The 20,314-nt window shown below is 35.4% G+C and overlaps 1 protein-coding gene and 1 long non-coding RNA gene across 8 annotated transcripts in view; one reads left to right on the top strand and one right to left on the bottom strand.

Annotated features, from left to right (window-relative positions):
• smarca2 (SWI/SNF related, matrix associated, actin dependent regulator of chromatin, subfamily a, member 2) overlaps nt 1–554 on the bottom strand; it is a 57,816-nt gene extending 57,262 nt beyond the window's left edge. For all 6 annotated transcript variants that reach the window (XM_048189066.1, XM_048189069.1, XM_048189068.1 and 3 more), the window contains exon 1: nt 406–554. The gene's annotated coding sequence lies outside the window, so the exon portion shown is untranslated. The remainder of the gene's footprint in view (nt 1–405) is intronic.
• LOC125267443 overlaps nt 1–20,314 on the top strand; it is a 58,833-nt gene that overhangs the window by 1,190 nt on the left and 37,329 nt on the right. The window contains exons 2-3 of one of the 2 annotated variants that reach the window (XR_007184671.1): nt 11,727–11,836; nt 15,022–15,881. This is a non-coding gene — a long non-coding RNA (uncharacterized LOC125267443). Of the gene's footprint in view, nt 1–11,726; nt 11,837–15,021; nt 15,882–20,314 lie in introns of those variants that run through there. The other variant, XR_007184672.1, reaches the window with a different exon arrangement.

The following is a 20,314-nucleotide window of genomic DNA, read 5'->3' as shown; positions in this document are numbered from 1 at the left end:
TGCTCTGATCGGATCATGGCTTCCTCGACCTGCTGTCATGACTGTCTCCCCCTCACGCCATTGCAGTTTCCTGAAATCTCAAACTTTCAGGGACCTTCCAACCACAGCGCACTACCAAATGCATATTCATAACAGATTTTCAGCTTCCTGACATTACAAACATGTTTTGCATTCTTAGAGAAGCAGTTTATTCACCTGCTTTTATAATGTCAAAGTTAAAAAGCAAGCAAGCAGTGAAGCCCCCTGTCTAATATTATCGAGCAAGCAGCTCGCTAACCGTCTGTACAGTTATATTAGCATGCTAGCCTGCTACATTTTATCAGCAGAAAAATGGCAAAAACGCTGCCCACTGACGTATATGCATCAGTATAAATGTCCGAGCAAAGAGTATTTAAACCCAATTACCTTCTGCGAGGTAAACAACACAATAAAACCTCTAACACATTATTTCAGCTTCAAAAATATGACTGCCATATGTTGGTGCCCTCCCCCTTCTGTTTGCTGACAAGTTGAAGTTCGTGTTTTTTAGGGTTTTGTCATTTCTGATTCGTTGAGAGCGCAGGAAATACAGTCGTTTCTGTCATGTGATTGGCTGAGGGAGACATCGATCATTTCGTGATATTTTTGGGGGCGGGGCCTTTCAAGTACACTTTCACTTCACAGCGCCGAACCTACTGGAACTTTCGCATGTCCGCCAGGGCGTTCGGGGACACGCGTTTCAAAATGATCACGCTTTCGCACAGACTGGACTGAATGGGCTGAATTCACGCCTGTTTCAGTCCACATGTATCTGTAGGAAGAGTCAAGATCGTCATGTTTTCCTGTTAGTAGTACACTGCGGAAGAATTGACACAGGTTCCGTAGATTGCATATGCATAGGTTGTATATTAAGCCTGTTGTTGTTTGTTGAACAATGCATTTTATTTAAAACAAGTGTGATAAAAGAAATTGTATCTCATACTTAAATTAGTGTAACTAATAATTAAGTAATTTTTGGAACGAAATTGTGAGATAATAAGTTTTCTGCTTCTGATTGGTTCATACACTCGGGAGACCCCATCTAAAGCCCACGTCCTCACTATCAAAAAACATGTAGAATATTGAATTAATTAGAAGGTTATTATCAATACTAGAACTGAAATGTTAAAAAATTCTCAGGACAAGGGTGTTATTCTAGAACGTCAGCAGTGGGCAAGTTGTCACTTAAAAAATGCATAATTGTGTGCAGTTTAGCCTAATTACAATATTTGTTGGCCAGGACAATATGTTTTGGACTTTACTATTTTGTGTGTTTCTTTTGTACTGTTTACATATGTGAAAATCCTATAATAGTCTGTGTAATAGGCTATTGTGTAAAAATTGTAACTCTTAGATCTGTTTTCCTGTGCAATAACGGTGGGAATGTTAATATTTTTTAAATATTTATTCATTTATTTTAAATAGAGGTAGGTCTATGTTTTTGTTGGCCAGGACAATATGTTTTGGACGTTACTTTTTTGTGTGTTTCTTTTGTACTGTTTACATATGTGAAAATCCTATAATAGTCTGTGTAATAGGCTATTGTGTAAAAATTGTAATTCTTGGATCTGTTTTCCTGTGCAATAACGGTGGGAATGTTAATATTTTTTTAATATTTATTCATTTATTTTAAATAGAGGTAGGTCTATGTGTCTATACGGAACTTGAGTTATTACGACTAACCCACATGCAGAGAGGTGTGATAAAATTGTAGTTTTATAATGTTACCACACGAGGGAGTCCGTTCTTAAGATTTCAATGCGGTTCGAGGGCAATACATGCAAATACAGCTACGAGTCAGTCAACAGTCATTTCATAGTGTTACGAGGGTAATTCATGTGCTGAAATTAATACATTGCACCTCATTTATAAAATCAATTAATAAACTAATTGCTAACCACTAAATTCCACCCTTCATAATTACAGTGCAATAGTGCACACAAATATGCAAATTAAATGACCTATTTTTAATAATAAAATAAAAATAATTTATATATTTTTAATACACAAGTTTTCAGAATTGATGTTCTGTCATTAGAGCATCCATGCTATTAAACTGTTGGTTTCAGCTTAACTAAAATTTCATCTTAATATCAATCTACATTTACATTCATGGTAAATGTTTTTATGTAGCATCTTTAAAAAACAATTAGGTTGTACGGGTACAGGAAAGAAGTGAAGAGTTCAGTAAACCTCAAACCTCATTAAGAATACAGTATACAAGTGTTGTGAAGTGCTTGAGAGAGGAAGGTTAAACCATAAAGCTCTAAAAACAACAGCATTAGTGCTGTCACAATATTACTAGTGGGCTGCTGCTTAAATATATAAGGTTAAGCTTTTCATACATTTTTGTCTTTTTGGGAACTTGTTCCACCATCTAACCATTTATCATGGGTGAATAAATCTTTAAATAAAACAACAGGGAAACTCTACTATTGTTCCATAACAAACCAAACAACAAAGGTAAGCCAAGATAGACAAAAATGTCCTATTGGCTCTCATATGCACCTGAGGGACTTATGCAAATCAGTTTGCATTCTGTTGTTCTGAATGGAAAAGGTTTCTGTCTTTAATGGAGGATTTATGTTTGTTTGTTTGTTTGGTTTTGAAAGTTGTTTTATTGTATAACATAAATGGCAATGAATTAAGAAGGTTGTTTTATAAGCTGAAAATTAGAACCGAATCTTAATAAGAGTTTGCAGAGGAGCATTTCTAACAGGTTTAAGTTATGATGAAATACACATTGTAATCTGGAATCCTTCACATTTATATAAAGTCAAGCTTTAAGTCAATGGGGGGTTAGTTGTTAGTTTTAATTAGATTCTTTGTTTTAATAAAGAAAAAAGTGAAACAACTGCTTCTTAAATTATACAATTAGTTAAAATATCTCAAATGTACTGAAATGATACATTGGTCTTTTGGCTAGTAATCGTGTATTTACAAATTGTAACAGCAGCCCTTACAAAACGTAATTTGGGTTGCAGTGTAACCTTATCGCCCATCAGCTTTCTCTGACACCTGGCTGATGCTATCAGGTGAGATAGGCATGTTGTTGAATGTGACCTCAGTGTTGGAATGACAGATTGTATTCTTGTGGTTGTTTCTCTTATCAAGTCAATACTAACCGCATGGTAAAATAAATTACTTTTTGTCACACAGGTGTAGATTTTATGTCCACTGAAAGCACAGAATGTGATTCAGGGTTTTTAACAACCCACTTAATTTAGAAAGAAAAAAAAAACTTTAAACAAGTAAAGCATAATTTTTCCAAATGTTTCAAAACATGCTGCAGATATACAGGTTTTTCACAAAGAATATAAAATGTAATGTACCATAATGTAATGTTTTTAATCGAAATAAAATTATGCAAGGTGATACTCGACAAAGCAATTTAGCCCATTATGAGTACTATGAACTTTCCATTATATTGTTGCATTTCCTAAATTCTGATCAACAAAAGTCAGAATCAGTCAAACGAATCAAATCTTGTTGGTCTGCAAGGCACAAACTAAAGGTTGTATTTGAATAGCCTTTGGACAGGTAAACAAAGTATATGGTTTTGGCTCTGTCTCTGCTTCCTTTCCTCAGTAATCCTTGCCATTTTCAAAAAAAGGATGTGTGCAAGGTTCCTGAATGTAAATTCATCCAAATAAAGCCTCCAAATAACCTGAATGGTTAGTGCCACCACTTCAGATTCACTGGTCAGGAAAGGCCAGACCAGCGTTCATTTGACATGGAAAATGACAGTGGACAGTGGTTTCAAAATCAATTTGCCTTAAAACCATTACCTCCTCTGGCTGCCCACCATGAAATTTGCCCACTGTTCCAATCGTGGCATGCGCAGTCGCCTAACCTGTGCTTATCCTATAGTAGAGTCAGGTGATCTGTCAGTATTCCGATTTGAATTAGTCAAATAAGTTAAATGACACTTAGCAGTTTAATGCCAAGGGGGTAAATCTCAAACATGCCTTTAAACTACCAAACGAGCACAACAATATAAACACGTAAAGGCTTTTAGCTTTATGGAAATATGGCTTATAATGACATTCTCATGTACATTACAAAGGCCAACAAATGTAATGTATTCACAAAAAGACAATTTTAGCTCTTGTGGGCGTCGTACGAACACATCGGTTATTACAGTCGCCACGGCAGTGTCGGCATTCGCCACGCTCTGTATTTGCACAGCGGCCACAGCTATATATATATATATATATCATAGATTGGAGTGGCTTACATGGGCTACTTTGGCTAATTGCCTGTGTTTTCCAGGTGTGACCCAACCAAAGGCACGTTATATTTAGTTTTACATGTGACATCTGTTGCGAGGGCTTGTTTGTTTTGTACGTGGTGGTGCTGCTGGTATTCTGAGCGTCCCAGGTGGATAACTTTCCTTATTAAGCCTTTCGTATTTAAATGAAGCCACACGGCAGGGGTTTGTCGTGAGCCATTACACTTGCGAATCTTGTGATTGACAGACACCCAGTATGCCTAAAACAAATATCAGTTATGGAGGATACTGAAAGGTTTGAATATACTCGTGTCATGTTTCAATGAACAACACTCGCTGGTTCTAGGCTCTCTTGTTTTCCGGTTGTGCCCTAATGAACTGGAGTTATTTTTATCATCCTGCAGACACTATATATGTCTGTTCTTGTGAAAATAAAAATCTGTCATGCACCTCTAAATCTGACTTCTTCAATCTGAGCAGTGTCCATTTTGTCCATAAATGGTTTCTTAAAGATCCCTCTTGGCCATTTGGCTACATCTTTCCCTTTTTATCTCGCACACTCTGGTCAATGTTTATTTGCTCTTCTGTCATCCCATTCAAAAGTAGATTTATCAGCAGGTGTTGGACACCTTCCATCACTTGACCCTTTAATTTCGCCGCACCGGTACTCGATTTGCAAACCCCTGGCTTTTTAACATGCTCTTGGGACCAGCATCTGATAAAGAGCAGTGCTGGAAATCTTTTTCCAAGATGGTGCGAGATTCCAGAGGGGTCACGATGGAGGCTGGGGGGAAGGAAGCGCTGTCAAGTGAGGCCTCTTTGTAGTTGCCTTTGTTGCAGGTGTTCTGCCACTCACTATTATCCTCTGCTGTCTATTCGTCATCTTTACCTCCGTGACATCTGCTAAACTAAGACACATTACTATCTGGATAGAGACTCTTGCACTAAAACTTAACACTTAACATGTTGTCTGGTTTTAACAGGACTGAGTATCAGAGAGGTTTGGCCTACACTCAGGTGTAAAGTGATTATCTGATAGTCAAACATCTGCAAATACTTCTTAAAGGATTAGTTCACTTTAATTACCATAAGAGTTACTCACCCTCAAGCCATCCTAGGTGTATATGACTTTCTTCTCTCTGATGAACACAATCGGATTTATATTAATAAATATCCTGACGCGTCCAAGCTTTAATGGCAGTGAACGGGACCAACGAGTTTGAAGCTCAAGAAAGTGCATCCATCCATCATAAACGTACTCCACACGGCTCCGGGGGGAAAATAAAGGACTTCAGAAGCGAAGCGATGCATTTGTGTAAGAAAAATATCCATATTTAACAAGTAAAATATGTAGTTTCCGGCAGACCGCCACGTCAGTTATGCTTTTTCGTATGTTGAATTTGGAAGGCCGTCTGGCGGAAACTACATATTTTACTTTATAACTTGTTAAATATAGATATAAATATGGATATTTTTTTACACAAATGCATCGCTTCGCTTCAGAAGGCCTTTATTAACCCCCTGGAGCCGTTTAGAGTACGTCTTCAAAATATCTTCTTTTGTGTTTCACAGAAGAAAGAAAATCATACTGGTTTTGAAGGACACGAGGGTACATAAATGATGAATGAATTTTCACTTTTGGTGAACTATCCTTTAAACTTTTAAAAGCAGGGTTGAAGACTGTGTCAAAGTAGTCACAAAAGCAACCAAAATAATTTTAACAGTAATTAATTATTGTTAACAATAATTTAAAATCGATATATAGTCTCCATTAGCAAAAGTCTGAAAAACCTTACATTCGTCCATATGTGGATATGTCCATTAGTCCATTAAACATTGCATGAGCCATGATGTCCGTTTCACAAAGAAATAACTCTTGTGTTCACAGTTCTTGTTGGTCAAAACAATCATGAATAAGAATTGAACTTGTATGATGGTTTCAATCAAACACAGAGGGGAAAAAAATTAAATATTTAAAGGTGCCCTAGAATTAAATATTGAATTTATATTGGCATAGTTAAAGACATACACTGAGTTTCAAACTCCATTGTTTCCTCCTTCTTATATAAATCTCATTTGTTTAAAAGACCTCTGAAGAACAGGCGAATCTCAACATAAGAGCGGGATCATTAATATGTATGCCCCCAATATTTGCATATGCCAGCTCATGCTCAAGGCATTACACAAGGGCAGCCAGTATTAACGTCTGGATCTGTGCACAGCTGAATCACCAGACTAGGTAAACAAGCAAGGACAACAGTGAAAAATGGCAGATGGAGCGATAATAACTGACATGATCCATGATTACATGTTATTTTTAGTGATATTTGTAAATTGTCTTTCTAAATGTTTCATTAGCATGTTGCTAATGTACTGTTAAATGTGGTTAAAGTTACCATTGTTTCTTACTGTATTCACGGAGACAAGAGCCGTCACTATTTTCATTATTAAACACTTGCAGTCTGTATAATTCATAAACACAACTTCATTCTTTATAAATCTCTCCAACAGCGTGTAATGTTAACTTTAGCCACAGAGTATAGCCTCAAACTCATTCAGAATCAAATGTAAACATTCAAATAAATACTTATGCGATTAGACATGCTGCATGACAAACACTTTGTAAAGATCCATTTTGAGGGTTATATTAGCTGTGTGAACTTTGTTTATGCACTGTTTAAGGCAAGCGCGAGCTCCGGGGCGGGGAGCACGAGAATTAAAGGGGCCGCAACCTATATATCAGTGCATAGTTAATGATGCCCCAAAATAGGCAGTTAAAAAAATGAATAAAAAAAAATCTATGGGGTATTTTGAGCTGAAACTTCACAGACACATTCAGGGGACACCTTAGACTTATATTACATCTTTTAAAAAGACGTTCTAGGGCACCTTTAACAAAAATTGGTTGTTGTTTAACTTGGTGAGGTTCAGTTGTATTGATTTGTGGAAACTTTGATTGGGAGTATGGCAATATTTTGGAATCACAATATTTTTAACACACATATTCTTGTAAAATGGAATATAGCACAAACACAATCAGGATCAATGTGAGCATTAAATAAGAACTAAATAGCTTCTGAACATCTGTTTTTATTGAGTGATTCTGTCATTTGTCTACTATTTGACTACTACATTAGTCATTTTCTTTGGTCTGGAGCCCTGAAAAGAGTGTGCTTGCTTCTCTGTCTTGCTTCAAATCAAGATGAGCTTGGCAATTTAAGCTCACAATGTGTTTTTAACTTGTCACACTGAATACTTTCAACTCCTGAGGGATGATGTCAGCAAAATACCTGACTACCACCAACGACCAACTAGCATCTGGGAATAGTTAGAGCTACTTTATTCTCGCACCCTCAGTGTCAAGTGTGTGTGTGTGTGAACTGGGAAGACAGTAAATGTTAAAATGTCAGCAGACTGAGCACACATGCTATAGGAATTAAAACATATGAATCTGTGTAATATCTTTATGAACATCTGCAGTGTCCACACTTACACACACATATGCACAAAAGCAATTACACCTCGTGTCCGGCCCTCTGAGGTCTTCTGCTGGATTAAGATATTGTTTTCCGAGAGTAAGACAGCACAAGACCGGTCAGTGTCTTTGGCTGTTCTGAACCATGTAATGAATACAGGCCATAGAGGAGGACTTTCATGCATTAGCTAGTCATATCAGTGGAGATCTCAGGTTTTCAAAACACTTTAGGATGACATGAAGCTTGTGGTATGTGAGAAACTGTTTTGGCCTGACTTTCTATCTTAATTTGTCAGTCTCATATTCTCAGGGGCCAAACGCTGACTCCCAATGGCCATAAAGGAGTCTATTGAATCATCAAGGCACCAAATGGATGCCAGAAAAAGACAATTAATAAACGAGTGCGCCCTGGTGACAAGTAAACCAAAACCTCTCTGAAAGGAAGATTACAGAATGCAGATCTGTCGTATCATCGACAACTTGAGCTAGTCTGCCTTTTGCATGCCACGTACAGTAAACATTGACCTTTTCCCTGTTTCACGATATGCCTGAGCACACAAGCTCTGTGCTCACTGGTATGCAATGGGTTTATCTGACAGGCATGCTTTGTCAGACACATGTGATTTGATACAATGTCTCTTGGCTTAGTTCGTTTTAGTGGTAATGACAGATTAGTCCCAAGTAATTGCCTCTCAATTGACTGTAGACATAACAGTGCTTGTCTTTTTCTGACAGAAGCTCAGATGCCATATGAAGGCGCAGTGAATAAGTTAAGTGTTTACCCCTCTAAATTCACAGTTCAGGTATTCTGCTCAGCTTTGTTGAGCTGCCAGTGGCAGAATGACAGCTGCCCCATCTGTAATTAATTTCTGATTCCTATGTACATAGACACCATTTCGTACGTCCCTGCCCTCTCACGTTAGCATTCACAAGGTAAATCTTTGTTTTCATTTTTCACCACTGGAAACACAATGAGGGATTTTTCGTTATACAGGACGGGTGTGTATGTAACTTTTTCACCTTATTTTTTGCTCGTGATGACTTGTTGCAAGAAGAGAAGTCATCAGGTGAATGGCATTTGACATAAGGCCTTAGCAAACACTCACCTGCAACAACTAGTATATGATAGAGGCTTTTTTCATCAGACTCATTCAGGATAAAGTTCAGTATGAGCTTTGAAATCACTTTATATTGCGTTACAAGCAGCATGTTGTGCATTTGTGTCCATTTTAATCATTAATGTGTGTCAACACAGCAGTTGTTCCAAGAACATTTTGCTTAGGTTCCCATTAAGTTATGAAAGATATTATTTCTGAATAACAGTCAAGATGTTAAGGGAATGTTCCATGTTATCATTTTGCAAACATTAGGGGAATGTTATATAGACTATATAAGGTTATATTCACGTTACCCGAAGAACATTTGTTCATAACTTTGAGAGAACCTTGCCAGAACATATGCTGCAGTCTTTTTCAAATAATGAATATGCATGTACGTATCATTTATATTCATAAAGCAGTGCTGTGACCTTTAATTGATGTCTTCTTAAAAAATAAAAATGGTTAGCTGTTAGTTGTATTCATGCCAAGCATTGGTCAGAGCTTTTTGTAAGCAGTTCACAATGCTATTTCTCATTGTCAGTCAGTTTTTTGCAGATAAATCAAACACGTGAATGCTCTAAATCTGTAAGATGAACGGTATTTAGAGGGCAGCTGCCCCTCGATGGAAACTAACGATAAAAGGTGACACCTGTTTTCAATGAAACAACAGGTCCGTTCTCCAACTTGTGCAAAATAATAAAATTGTTCTGGCAAAAAAAAGCAATCATATACTCTTCATCATAACTGCATGGGAGATTCTGACAGAGTTCAGGCATGGTACGCTATGGCTAGCTCTGTTAGAAAAGGCCTTGGATTTATTAAAGTCTTAATGCATTGGCAAGTAACAACAACAACAAAAAAATCCAGCTGACATTCACTCATATGTGACGTAGAATTCAATTAATTTCAATAAATGAAGATAATGCAGGCTGTTTTCATTTGTAGACATATATTTAAACATCACGGCTGAGCACATTTTCAAGTAGGATTGGCCCAAGCATAATATTTGTAACAACCCGCACTGGATTGGCGAGTTGTTTCTATGCAGGCTATATATAGCGTTAAGTGCTGGTAGGCTATTCAGTTCATTGTGATTTTTTTTTTAAACAAAACATAAAAAGAGAAATTATGTGCTAGCTAGTGCCAACCTGTCCGCCCTTCACAAGAGAGAGTGTTTCCATACTGTTGAAACAACAACACCCTCTTGAAACAATTTTGGCATATGACTGATATGAGTGATTTGTGTTTCTCAATGAAAGGTGTTGCAAAGTTAATGCTTTCTCTACCGCATTCTGCTGATTGACAGACTTGAATAGAGTTCGCATTCTGTGCTTCATTTGTTGACCTAAATACAAGCTGTGGGTGCACCTGTGTAGTTTATCATTAGTGTTTTATCTAAAATGTTTCTTCGCGGTTGGTTGCTTACCTAAAGAATACAATAATGGGGTATTTTCAATGTTTGGAGATTTAAAATTCTTTGTGCCTCTGTTACAATTTTTTGAAATTTACTTGCTTGTATTTGAAACACACTGAAAAAATATTTAACAGTGAGTATTTTATACTGTATTCACATTTTGTTGTGATAGACATTTTACTAAATATTGCATTGCATTGTTAATTAACAGTGTATTGTTAGTGTTAGTGTTTTACTCTTATGTCTGATCATGACTATGCAAAACATTTTGTGTGATGTTAAATAATGTTTGGGACTTGAATAAAACATAAATTCGGGTGTTACCATTTTAATGCATATGTCGCAATATTAGAATTTAGGGCTGCACGATTTATCATGATTAAATCGCACGCGATTTGGCAAAGGCTGCGATTATTTAATGCGCAGCTTGTCAGAGCTGTACGGCTCTGTGATCAGTATTAAATACTTCTCCATCTGAAAGCCAGAGGGCGGTCTTGCGCAGAAACTCCAAAAATACCCTGCCACAGAAGAAGATAACACATGTCATATCTTCTGTTATTAATGGAAGACTGAAACTCTTTGATTCATTAAACATGACTAATAAACACATGACTGCCTTATTCTGTGTAAAAAGCCACATCATCTCACCGAAGGATGCTCAACTGTCGTTATGAAGTGAGTTTGGAGTAAAAACATGTTATTAAATATTGTCTTTTGTTGGACAGGTTGATAAATGATGTTAATAAATGCTTCTCATGTCTGGAAAGATGTTTGATGCGTGTTGCTTTTTCAAATTTTTTGAAATTTAGCGATTACAAACTCGAAGTGCTTTCAGATGGATTAGCATTTGGAGCCATACTTCATTGACAAGCTGCGCATAAAAAAATAATCGCAGCCTTTGCGATTTCATATTCGCACTAACGCGTTTAAGCGATAATCGTGTTTAAGTTCAAATTTTTTTTATAATTTATAATAAGGGCTGAGTGCTTGTTATCATTGACACAAATAGATATCAACTATCAGCATGCAACTATTAATTATATATACAGTACAGTTGTCATTTAATTGTAATAAATTAAACTACTAAGGTAAAAATTACTTTGAAAAAACAATATATGAAAACTAGCAATATACTGTAAATTTACGCTACAGATATGTACAGTGTTAAAATCACTTTGCCTTTCGATTTAGAGTTAAAAAATCTTGTTCCACTATCAGAATTAAGAAATGTTGTTTTATTATCAGTATTATTATCAGATATCAGTTATATTAGTATCAGTTTATTTTTGTTCATTTGGTATTTTAATGATCTGTTGTGATTGTAAACAGGACATCAAGACAAAAAGCAACCTTTTTCTTTGCATGAGATTCTTTTAAACGGTCACCTAACAGACTGATCAAGGTCAAATCCATGAAGTCACAAACTGAACACAGTGGACCCCCATCCTGCTCAAGCTGATTATATTTTCCTCTCCTTTTACCAAGCAGCAACATCCCCTTGCAGCAAGATCTCAAGTGTCCAAACTCCAAACAGTCCTTATGAGCTTTTCTCCTGCCTTTCAATGGCTGTGGCGCTCTACAAGTCTCAACTTCACCTGGTAAGTGTGCACAAACACAGAGAGAAACTTCCCCTGATTGTCTGATAACAACAGATCTGCTCTCCACAGTCTGATTCAAAGTTTACGCTGTCAAGATTTTATCATTAATCATATCGGCCCTGTCACACATTACTTTTATTTCCCATCCGAGTCACAAGTTATCACAGGCATCAAATTTAAAGGTTGCACTGACTTGTTGTTTCTCAATCACTGATCCATGAAACTCTTTTACAATGTTTGGTTACAGTTTGGTCCCACTTTATATTAGGTGTCTTTAACTACTATGTACTAACATTTAAAATAATCATTTGATACAATGCACTTATTGTGTACATACATGTTTTTTGGGGTTTTTTTTACATTGTACTTTTGTACAAAATGACCTGCATGTAATTACAGCTGTAATTAATTGATGTACTTTATAATTACAGTGTTGAGTCTTATTCTCTTACACGTTAACCCATCCTTAAACTTACCCATACCACCAAACCTGTGCCCAGCCTTACCCGTATCCCACCTCAATAGCAGCAAAAGTGTTTTGGGTTACACTTTATTGTGTTAGGGTTCAGGTAAGTAGAATAAGTTCACATGTAGTTGTAAAGTTACTTAAAATCAGTAGAATGTCTGTTAGGGAACCATCAAAATGAAATGTTAACAGATATTAGGCAGACAGTCTACTAATACTCTAATGGCTTGTAGGTGACATTTAGTTGCAAATTTTCTAATAGTTAGTCAAATGTATAAAAAATCGACTATCAAAATAAAGTGTTACCGTGTTTTGCAATGCAATATGAACACAATGATATTCTATTTATTTTTTATGTAAGTAGTTAAGGACACCTATGTAAATGTAAAGTGTGACACTTTATTTTAAGGTGTCCTTATTACAATATAATTACACAATCGAGTATTGAGTAAAAATTAATTGACAATATGTACTTGTTTGTACGGAAGAGGATTAGGGCCAAGCAATATCTATCTTGAGATTAAAGTTGTTAAATTTCGAGAAAAAAGTCGAGATAAAATGTTGAGAATAAACTCATTAAATTACGAGAAAAAACTTGTTAAATTTCAAGAAAAAAGTTGAGATAAAATGTTGAGAATAAAGTCATTAAATTACGAGAAAAAAGTTGTTAAATTACGAGAACAAATTCGTTAAATTATGAGAAAAATGTTGTTAAATTTCGAGAAAAAAGTCAATATAAAATATTGAGAATAAAGTCATTAAATTACAAGAAAAAAGTTGTTAAATTTCGAGAAAAAGTTGAGATAAAATGTTGAGAATAAAGTCATTAAATTACGAGAAAAAAGTTGTTAAATTATGAGAACAAATTCGTTAAGTTATGAGAAAAATGTAATTTAACGAATTTGTTCTCGTAATTTAGCGACTTTTTTCTCGTAATTTAATGAGTTTATTCTCATAATTTAATGACTTTATTCTCAACATTTTATCTCGACTTTTTTCTCGAAATTTAACGAGTTTGTTCTCGTAATTTAACGACTTTTTTCTCGTAATTTAATGAGTTTATTCTCAACATTTTATCTCGACTTTTTTCTCAAAATTTAATGACATTTTTCTCATAATTTAACAAATTTGTTCTCGTAATTTAACGACTTTTTTCTCGTAATTTAATGACTTTATTCTCAACATTTTATCTTGACTTTTTTCTCGAAATTTAACGAGTTTGTTCTCGTAATTTAACGACTTTTTTCTCGGAATTTAATGACTTTATTCTCAACATTTTATCTCAACTTTTTTCTCGAAATTTAATTAAATTTTTCTCATAATTTAACGATTTTTTTCTCGTAATTTAACAAGTTTATTCTCAACATTTTATCTCGACCTTTTTCTCGTAATTTAACGAGTTTTTTCTCGTAATTTAACAAGTTTATTCTCGTAATTTAACGAGTTTATTCTCAACATTTTATTTCGACTTTTTTTCTCAAAATTTTACGAGTTTTTTCTAGAAATTAATTTAATCTCGAGATGGTTTTATTTTTTTATTATTGCTTGGCCCTATTCCTCTTCCGTATGTTTGTACATGTTTGGTTTACGGTTAGTTGCTTGTAATTATGTGACACTGTGAAATAATGTTACCCAATTATTATTATTATTATTTTTATTTTTTTGGAATATTGTTGTATTAATTATAAATGATTTATCTGTGTAAATTTTTGATTTTTTTTAATTCATGTGTCCTTGTAATCCTTAATCAAAATAGCTTCCCCTACCTCATGTTGCCATATCTCTTCTCTTCTCTAATGATGATACTGGTGCGAGGACAGGATAAGCTGTCACTCACATGAGATTACAAAAAATATATTATAAGAAAAGTTTATAAGATAAGTTTGGCTCATTGTCTAGCCCACGGATGTCAAGTTTTAATGATATATCCTACTATAAAATAATTTACGCTGACTGTCAAGATCTTGTCAAATAACCGTGCACTACTAATTTGACAAAAATTCATTATGTTTTATTTTTCTTGTGATATTATAGGTGATGGAGTGACATAAGACCCAGAGTCAGTCACATTCACATTATATCCGTACAGTGTATTAGTGCTGTATTCATTAACACTCAGTTCACATAGAGTTCACTGTGCACTGGCAGAACCGAGGAATCACGGGTCACGGGGGTTGACTTTCAGTTAAACCACAAAAGATGGGTTGACTAAATATAATGGTTAAAATGAATATGATTAAAGCTATAGAGTATGGAATGTTAGCATATCAGTGTGGATGGACCTAAAATGCTAATGTAGAATTGCTAAGAATGACAGTCTCAAGAGACTCATTGAGCATTAGCACAGTGATGAAAACGAATGAATGAACGAGTGATCTGGAATGTTTGGGGATCATATACGAGTCAATGCAAGTCCCCCAAGAAATCACAATCCACTCACTGAAATGAAGGAATCCAATCCAAGAGTGCTTAGACAGGCGCCATTTTTTCTAAACAGTGATTAAGTTCTATCGAATATCAGCATGGATCTTAAGTGCTTTTCTGATGAAAGGTCTCCCGTCTTGATCCTCCTCATATAAACTTGTGAAATTGGATATTTCAAGTACTTGGATAACTATTTAGCTTTTGCAAGGTAACCATTAGACAGCTCCAACACACACTGAAACCTCTTTACCTAGTGAAAATCTCCTCTAAACCTTTTTTTTTGTTTGCCCCTCAGGCATCACTCACAAGGTTTCACTGACAGCTACAAAGACTGGAATTTGTGGCCGTTGATCCGGTAGCATAACAGTACTTATTTTTTTTTTTTTTTTTTTTTTTTTTTTTACAAAGCAATGTCTAAACAAATGTCTTTAAATTGAGTGGTTCTGTAACCCCGGCAGGCCTCATTCGTTCCTATGGCAACAATTACTCCCCGTAGACTTTGCTAATCCTGAAATATGGACCTGTGACTAATGTTGGAATTTAGCAAGAAATCAGCTCTTGTTTCACGAGGCTTTATTGGAATAAAGCATGATGCGGTCTGTGTGATGAATGCGCCCAGGCAAAGTGACTGGGCTGGGCCTCTGCCTCCTTGTCTTTCACTATCACTTTAGTGCTAGTGCTGATTGGAAGTGTCACAGAAGCATGTAACAAGCCTCTTCAGCTCATTGCCAAAGAGATAAGTTGTCATGTCAACGGCAATTCTATACAACGTACGTCTGAGATCTGCTAGATGTGTTTTCCTTTAGAAAAGGCATAAAGAGTTTTTTTTTTTTTTTCTTTTTCCCCAGTGTCCTTGAACTACTGTCTACTGTAACTATAACTGAGGTGGATGTTGAGTAAAATGTGTATTTTATTTTGTGTTTGAGGAATTTTGAACTGGCAAACAGGAACAAAGAACGTGGCAAGAAATGCTAGCAATTACAACATTCTGTGGAAAAACAAAACATATTAATAATATACAAAATATTATAATAAATATAAAAACAACAGAATTTTAAGAAAAAATCACAATGCACACAATTCTTTCATATACAATAAAGTTGCAGGTACATTAGTGGAATTTAATTTGCAGGCAAAAAATACATGAAGCAAAGCCCACACTTGCAAACCAGGCAATTTTCTGTGGGTGAACCCATTGCGAAATACCAGATTGTGTGGATTCCAATTTAAATGACCGGATTTCGCCCAAATGAAAATTTGCCAAACAACAGTAAATGTGACCATACCTTAAGTTATGTGTGCTGTCAATTTCAATATTGCTATTTATTTTTATCACTATTTCTTAACTGATACAGTGCCAGTGCTAATTCTGTGGAAAATCGACAGACCAACAACATTACACTATATTCTTTGAAGAAAAACAGTCATTTTTCCTAAAATAACTGACATGACGTGTACTGTTTTGGTCATCCAAAGTGACTTGAAGCACACTTATTGCATGGGTAGCTTTGCCGTTCTCTCAAGGGCACAAAGATGACAGTTCCTGGATCACCATTACATGGAATCTACTTTAAACTTTTACATTAGCAAAAATTAAATGTTCAAATGTTTGATTACATCACATCACTGACACCTGCTTATATAGTAAACAAATCTATTTTGAAGCCACTGTAGTACAATTACTTAGAATTTTTGTATCATTTATTTTGCATATTTATTGTATAATTATTTCTTTTTAATTATTTACGGTGTTATGATGATCTTTGTGTGTTTCTCTGCGTGTGCGCGCAATTTTGTGACATCAGGACACAAATTTGTATAATGACATGGGTATGACAGGTATTACAAGGAGAGGGTGACTTATGAGGACATTACCCCATGTCCCCATTTTTCAAAAGGTTTATAAATCATACAGAATGTGTTTTTTTGAGAAAGTAAAAATCTGTGATGGATAGGTTTAGGGGTAGGGGTAGTGTAGGGCGATATAAAATAAGGTTTGTACAGTATAAAAAACATTAAATGTCCCCACAATTCACAAAAACAAACCTGTTTGTGTGTGGTTCAGGTAAACCCTATATTATGTGAAATGTCCCCACAAAGATATCCGAAATCCTTGTCCTTGTCCTTGTGGGTAAATGTTTTGGTCCCCATTAGGAAAACAGCTTATAAATCATAGAAAAACATCAAGTGATGCTTTTTGAAAATGTAAAAATGCAGAAAGTTTTCTGTGATTTGTAGGTTTAGGGGTATGTTTCGGGTTAGAGGGTTATACAGTTTGTACAGTATAAAAATCATTGTCTATGGAAAGTTCCCATAAAACATGAAAACCCAAATGGATTGGGTTCAATTAGAATTAGAATCAGACTAGTTAATTGGTATAATATGTATTTTGTATAAATGAATTTTTTCGCTCAATTGATAATCTTCCAAGAATTCAAAAAGAGGAAGAATGTCATGGATTATATCTGTTAAAGCAGGTTCATTTTTATGCTAAATATTTACTGTTTATTTTTTTTATTCAATTTAATTCATTTTTTGTTTTAACTGCAACTACCAGTGGAGTAAAAATATATTTCTGAGAAGGTGTTAGACATCTTGACCTTGTTTTTACACATCCATGAAAAAAAAGCTCAATAGCCGAACAATGAACTGACCAGCTAAACAGTGTTTGTTGGTAAATACTGATTTCTGATAAAGAGAATGTACCTCTTAAAATTGTCTGTTACATAAACAAGGGCTGCCTGTATTTGTATAGACAAACTTTATAATCTTGTTTCAAAGATAAACTGTAACCGATGACAAAACAATACAAAACAGGTAAGATGATTCCAGAGCTGCACTGCTCTCATTTGTGGATGTTTTCCATTGTCTAGTCTTCCTTTAAAAGTCATAATCAGTAAAATAATATAGTATATATTAAAACAATGTAGTACAGCCTATACTATAAACAGCACCATTGTAGCCATATTTGTTTTATTTAAATATACTATATAACAAATTTAATATAAAACATATATATTCCAAATGGTGAAACAAAAATCTCATTTAAATATGAATAGACATTTGCACCTTAAATAATTTATTACTCTTGCACTATATTCCAACCAAAAATGAATGCCACGAAGTATACCTCAGCACAGCTTGATATCATTTGGCCTTTTATAGACCATTTCAAGCTCAAATATGAACTCTAGGAAGTCTTAATAATTCCCCAGAGGTTGTTCTCCTAGTGAGGAAAGAGAGTTTGTCCTATCATTCCCAAAGTGCTTAAGCATATGTATCCCATTTATGGCTGATGTTCTGTTCACATTGTTCATACTATCAGTCCAAGACCAGCTTTTCTCATTGTGCTGCGTGAATTGTTTTTTTATATTTTAGTCACATTTGCACTGTCGTTATTACTTAAAAAATAGCACGGTCATTACTGATTCAATCAATTAGTGAAACTGCCACAAAGTGCTGAGATTGTGGTTTTGTGAAATGTGTTTTTCCGTCAGTGTTTTGCCTTTAAACCTCTTATGTGTCTTATCTAGCAGCTGACTGAGCACCGCAGAACACCGCCTGTATTTATCTCTATGTTGTGTTTTCTGCTTTGATCCTGAATTACATTTTGCACCCGTACCAGAACAGCTATCAGGGCGATCGCGAAAGTAGACAGAATCGCAGGACATGAGGACAGCTAGAACATCCACAAACAAAATTACATCGTGCCACCACACGGCCTCCACCACTGACCCACTGCGTGCACGGGTGTAAAGATCTTCAAAGCCTGTCAAACGTCTGGAGGCATTAATCAGAGCGGCAGTGCAGCAGGTATCTTTACAAGAGCTCACATTCACTGCTCAAAGCATGAGGAAGAGGAGGGTTCATGACTCGGCCATGGACTTGACAGATGGAGCCGGTTTCCGTGCACTTCCTTGTGTCTGATTGGTCATTTCTTTCTTGAGAAAGTCCCTGCATTCTTTCAGTGGTGGTGTATCTATCGCAGCGATGAAGCATGGCAAAATACTTTTGGATGCAGGTGTTGTTTGCTGCATTTTGGCACATCAGAGAGGTTACCTGAGAAACTGTTGATCGAACGCAAGATTCTGACCATAAGGGAACTTTTTCAGGGACTGTGATTAAATTCACGCCTCTGTTAACAAGATAGAGGCGTTTTGATCTTAAACTTTGCTTAGATGAGCATTTTTAGTGGTGTGAGTGGAAACATCAGCATTGCAGTCACCCATGATGCATCTGATCAAGAAAGTGGCCATCTACCATTATGTTATCTCTGTTCTGTATTGTTTCTCTGCATTATTATCAACTCTTATCTTCACTATTATACAATGTGGGTTAATGCCCGTATATTTAGTCATTCTAGTGGTCATCTGGGGAAATTTAGCACAATCTTTGCCAACAATCTTGCAGTTTATAACATTCTGTAGTTGATGTGATTCCAAAAGATACAGACGCAACTGCAACTGACTCACTTGAGATGTTATCTTAATACACTGGCTGCTTTAAATCATCACACCGTCATCACAACGAGCACCTGTAACGTGACGGGACACATACGCTTACACATTTACAGCTTAAACAAAGAGTTTATGTGTGATGTGAACTGGACCAGTCTAAACTTTTCCTCTAGCTGATAAAAAACGAAACTGCTTTGCAAAAAAATATACAGTCCAGGTAGACACAATAAATGCCGCAGTGGGCCTTTGAAATCCTGCACTTTGAGGTGCAGTGTGGGTAAGATGTCACACATTTTGAGAACACATGTTCCGTATGGTTGTGTGATTTGGTTTAGAGGACGCGCACATGAGTCTTGACTACCTGCTGTGTGACGGATGGTCTGGTATTTCTACATGTGAAAGATCTGCATTTTATTGATGGCCTGATGGGTCCTCGTCCTCTCCTCGGAAAAGTGTCATGAGTATGCATACTTGCACTTTTCTCCTAAGCCCACCCATATTAGAAATACTGAGTAACTCGTTTTTTCCCTCTCTCCTTTAATAGATTATTTGGCAAATTCTGATACATGAGAATTAGTGTTGGGTAAGCTACTTTGAAAATGTAGTTTGCTAAACTATATACAAGCTACTGATATTTTTTGATAGCTAAACACATTGATATATTTAAACAGATAGTTCACATAAAAATGAAAAATCTGTCATCATTTATTCACCCTCATGTTGTTCCACATTTTTTTTTCTTTTTCTTTTTTTTTTCAGAACGGAAAGGAGATATTATTAAGAATATTGGGAACCAAACAGCATTAGATTGTATATATATATATATATAAAAAAAAAAAACACTGAGACGTTTCTTAAAATATTTTCTTTTATGTTCCACAGAAGAAATAAAAAGTAGAATTTAGTTAGCTATTTCAAATTAGGCCTTTAAAAAAAAAAAAAAAATGTAGGCCTTTTTATTACATCTGTACATTTATTTTGTTTTTAAAGTGTTTAAAGTTGTATAATTTAACCATATTTGTCTTTCACAAAAACAATTGGGTTTTGATTAGATAAAATTTCCCAAATAGGGTGACAGCTAGAGGTATAACAATACATTGATATAGATAGATACATCGATTAAATGTTTAA

This window comes from Megalobrama amblycephala, linkage group LG4 (genome assembly GCF_018812025.1).
Source record: "Megalobrama amblycephala isolate DHTTF-2021 linkage group LG4, ASM1881202v1, whole genome shotgun sequence".
Classification (NCBI taxonomy): Eukaryota; Metazoa; Chordata; class Actinopteri; order Cypriniformes; family Xenocyprididae; genus Megalobrama; species Megalobrama amblycephala.
Note: the sequence above shows the minus strand (reverse complement) of the source record. Positions and strands in the feature narration are given on the sequence as shown.